At 40.8% G+C, this 4,740-nt stretch overlaps 1 pseudogene; it reads right to left on the bottom strand.

Moving 5' to 3' along the window:
• The window catches only part of LOC102848423, an 18,275-nt pseudogene extending 13,883 nt beyond the window's left edge, over positions 1 to 4,392 (bottom strand).
• Between the last annotated feature and the right edge of the window lie 348 nt (positions 4,393 to 4,740).

The following is a 4,740-nucleotide window of genomic DNA, read 5'->3' as shown; positions in this document are numbered from 1 at the left end:
AAATAAATAAATTAAAATATTAAAAAAATAATTTAACTAGAATTAGTGATAGATCTTCTCTGAATGTTTGGTAGAATTCAGCTGTGAAGTCAGCTGTAGAGTCCAGGACTTCTTTTATGGGGGAGGTTTTTTAATGACCTGCTCATTTTTTTTTCTTTTGTGATACATCTGTTCAAGTGTTCTGTATCTGTCTATGCTAGTCTGGATAGTGTGTAAGTTTCTAGGAATTTTTCCATGTTCTCTAGGTTTTCTAATTTATCACAGTATAGTTTTTAATAATATTCAGATATTATTGATTTAATTTCATCTGGTTCTGTTGTCGTGTCACCTGTACCATTTCTTATTCTCATTTATTTCTCTTTTATTTCTTTTATCAAGTTTGCCAGTGGTTTGTTTATTTTCTTGACTCTTTCAAAGAACCGTTCTGATCATATTGATGGTTTTAATTGTTTTTCTGGTTTTAATCTCATTGATTTTCGCTCTTGTCCTTATAGTTTCCTTTCTTCTAGAGGTTGTGGGGTTCAATAGCTGGTCTTTTTGCATTTGATGGATGTGTTAAGTTGGATAATTAATTTTGCTCCTTTATATTTTTGTGTTTTTCTATTTTATATATATTGTCCCCTGAGGACTGCCTTAGCTGTATCTCAAAGTCTTTTTTTATATTACCTTTTCATTATCATTTGTTTTGAGAAAATTTTTATTTTATTTCTTCTTTAATCTTGTCATGGTCTAGCAGGTCCTTATTTAGCTTCCACATATGTGGTGTTATAAGATTTATCCTTTTGTCACTAATTTCTAGGCTTATGGCATTTTGGTCTGAAGAGATATTTTGCATTATTTCATTGTTTATGCCTTTTTTTTAGACTTGCTTTGTGTCCAACTATATAATTATTTCTAGAGAGTGTACCTTGACAATTGAGAATAAACTTGAATTTTGTTTGGATCTTTTACCCTTAATACATTCACAAAGTTGACTTACCTGATTATATAGTTTAGATCTTCTGCATATTTTTTAAGCTTGTTTTGAGCTGGCCTATAACCTATATCTTACTTCAATTATCTTAAGCATTATTTTACATATTTTTTTCTTGCATGATTTCTGCTGAGAAATCAGAACTCAATCTAATTGATTCTCCATTGTACGTGACTCTTTGTTTTTCTCACCCTACTTTTATTATTCTATCCTTAATCTTTGATGTTGGAGATTTTTACTATGATATATCTTGATGTTTTTCCTTTGGAGACTATCTAGCCTGCTTGGTGTTTGCTGAGCTTTTAAAAGTGAATTTCTTCATTCTTCCTAATACCTAGGAAGTTTTCTTCTAATACCTCTTTCACAATTTTCTCAGTACTTTTTCTATTTCCTTTATGTTCTGGGATAGATTCTGATCATACATATGTTGTTCCTTTTGGTGTCATGTTTTGAAATTCAGGTGGCGCAGACTTAAGAACATATATTGGTTTTCATGGACTTGTTTTCATTTTTTTGGCCTCAGTTTGAACTTACACATGAGTAAATGATGGTCTGTTCAGCAGTCTGCCCCTGGTCTACTTTCGACAGCATTTAGGAATACAGTGCAGCGTCTTACCACTAGGCAACAAGAGTTCTCACATTGAACAAATATGTAGCTAAATAACTAATTATCCATGGGGCTTCCTTTCAATAATGTACACAGGAAAGGATTTGATAAATCAAAGTTTTTTATAATTTCTCTCATTAACATGAGAGACCATGTTCTCTCTGCTTGCTTCATGGGCATTTCCATCATGCCTGTTCATTCTTGGTAGATGGACAAAAACTCTTGTCAATTGGGAAAATTTATGGGACATTTTCTTTTTTAACTAAAATTAAAAAAATATCTTGGAGCAAATAGATGTCATCATTATGTAATGGCACTTTTTAGTATGTTGCTTGGTAAGCAGTCCCTAAGAATAAGCCATTTTACAAGTGAATAGATTAAACTTTGTAAATCAGGAGTTAAAGTGACATCCTTCCAGAAAGTTTTTACTATTAGGGGTATGATTTGTTCATGTGTGTGTTCATCAAATTGAAAAAATGTATAGTGCGTATGTAAGACATTTTCACAACCCAGAGTCTAGCAAAACATCAGTTGCAAATGTTCCAGAAATGTTTATCAATTCAAGTGTATATGTGGAACTTCCTTTTCCAGAGAGCAGAAGCTAATTTAGAAATGCAGGTCCAATGAGGATCTGTCCCCCTAATATGTTAGCCCCACTGAGATTTGTGAGACCTGCATGGCCTGGCAATCATGTCAAATTCCAATTCTGAGGACCCTACTAAAGACAGCTGTCACCAGGCTCCACAGGCAAATGTAGCTTAAGATGTCACCTGAATTTGATGAAGGAAAGTGGGCAGCTGTAAAAAGAAATGATTTTGTCTATATTGAGTCTGGAAAAATTCTTATTGCATACTTTAGATTCTTTCTCTTCACTCTCACATTATCTCTTCTTCTTTACCTCTCTCTGTTTCTCTGTAGGCAAAAAACAAATGTACGTGTGGGACACCTACTATGTTCTTGGTAAGGCTTGGCTAGATGCTTTACCTTCCTAAATGAATTAGATCATATTGCAACACTTCTTTGGAGAACCTCACCATTCATATCCACCCAATTTCAAGTGACTAAAAACACAACAAAATCTAGCAAAGGTTAATTTCTCTTCTATCCTACCCCTGGGTACCCTTCAGGAAAGAAATGTCAAATGGTCAGGGGACAGTTAGAGTTCAGCTAACAATTGCACAGGCTTTATATTGAAAATATTTTTAAAATAAAAAGTTAATGAGAAAATGTAAGAAAATAGTATAATGATCTTGGGCATGACCTTTGGAAATACAAGGTTTAGATACAGATATGTAGGCGAGGCTGTTCTGGCCAAATCAGATTTGTCAGTTAAAATGAAAATAGAAAGCATTATTTAAAGCCAAAGAATGGTTAATAATAAAATATCCATAGTCATAAAGGCAAGGCCAAGTCAGAAGCCAATATAACTGATAATTCAATGAGTTTGAACCAATGAGTTGAAATCTTTCTCTCATACACACATTCACACACACTCCTCTTTCTAGTCTCTCCCTTTCATACACACACTCATGCCTTTAACATGGATTATTTCTGAATACAACAAAAGTAATCGGAGACACCAGAAGCACGTGACATCCGTTCCCGCAGAAAGGTCAAAACAGAGGCTGGGATCTGACAGGCTGGAGATGGGCGTCTCACAAGAAAGCTGCCAGACCCCCGCAGACCGCCCCATCGTCCCAGGTGATCGGAGACACCATAAGCACGTGACATCCATTCCAGCAGAAAGGTCAAAACAGAGGCTGGGATCTGACTGGCTGGGGTTGGGCGTCTCACACGAAAGCTGCCAGACCCCCGCAGACCTCCCCATCTTCCCAGGTAATGGGAGACCCTAGAAGCACGTGACTTCCATTCTGTCAGAAAGGTCAAAACAGAGGCTGGGATCTGACTGGCTGGAGTTGGGCATCTCACACGAAAGCTACCAGACCCCCGCAGACCTCCCCATCTTCCCAGGTCATCGGAGACACCAGTAGGACGTGACATCCATTCGGGTAGAAACGTCAAAACAGAGGCTGGGATCTGACTGGCTAGAGTTGGGCATCTCACACGAAAGATGCCAGACCTCCGCAGACCACCCCATCTTCCCAGGTCATCGGAGACACCAGTAGGACATGACATCCATTCGGGCAGAAACGTCAAAACAGAGGCTGGGATCTGACTGGCTAGAGTTGGGCGTCTCACACGAAAGATGCCAGACACCCGCAGACCTCCCCATCTTCCCAGGTAATCGGAGACACCAGAAGCACGTGACAGCCACCAGCAGAAAGGTCAAAACAGAGGCTGGATCTGACTGGCTCGAGTTGGGCGTCTCACACGAAAGCTGCCAGACCCACGCAGACCTCCCCACCTTCCCAGGTAATGGGAGACCCTAGAAGCACGTGACTTCCATTCTGTCAGAAAGTCCAAAACAGCCGCTGGGATCTTACTGGCTGGAGCTGGGCGTCACACACGAAAGCTGCCAGACCCCCGCAGACCTCCCCATCTTCCCAGGTAATGGGAGACCCTAGAAGCACGTGACTTCCATTCCGTCAGAAAGTTCAAAACAGCCGCTGGGATCTGACTGGCTGGAGTTGGGCGTCTCACACGAAAGCTGCCAGATCCCCGCAGACCTCCTCATCTTTCCAGGTAATCGGAGACACCAGTAGGATGTGACATCCATTCCGGCAGAAAGCTCAAAACAGAGGCTGGGATCTGACTGGCTCGACTTGGGCGTCTCACACGAAAACTGCCAGACCCCCGCAGACCTCCCCATCTTCAAAGGTAATCGGAGACACCAGAACCATGTGATATCCATTCCGGCAGAAAGGAAAAAACAGAGGCTGGGATCTTACTGGCTGGAGTTGGGCGTCTCACACGAAAGCCGAAAGACCCCCGCAGACCTCCCCATCTTTCCAGGTAATCGGAAACACCAGAAGGATGTGACATCCATTCCGGCAGAAGTGAAAACAGAGGCTGGGATCTGACTGGCTGGAGTTGGGCTTCTCACACGAAAGCTGCCAGACCACCACAGAGCTCCCCATCTTCCCAGGTAATTGGAGACACCAGAAGCAAGTGACATCCATTCCGGCAGAAAGGTCAAAACAGACGCTGTGATCTGACAGGCTGGAGATTGGCGTCTCACAAGAAAGCTGCCAGACCCCCG

Source organism: Elephantulus edwardii, unplaced genomic scaffold, assembly GCF_000299155.1.
Source record: "Elephantulus edwardii isolate Elephantulus edwardi_28Jun2011 unplaced genomic scaffold, EleEdw1.0 scaffold00108, whole genome shotgun sequence".
Lineage (NCBI taxonomy): Eukaryota > Metazoa > Chordata > Mammalia > Macroscelidea > Macroscelididae > Elephantulus > Elephantulus edwardii.
Note: the sequence above shows the minus strand (reverse complement) of the source record. Positions and strands in the feature narration are given on the sequence as shown.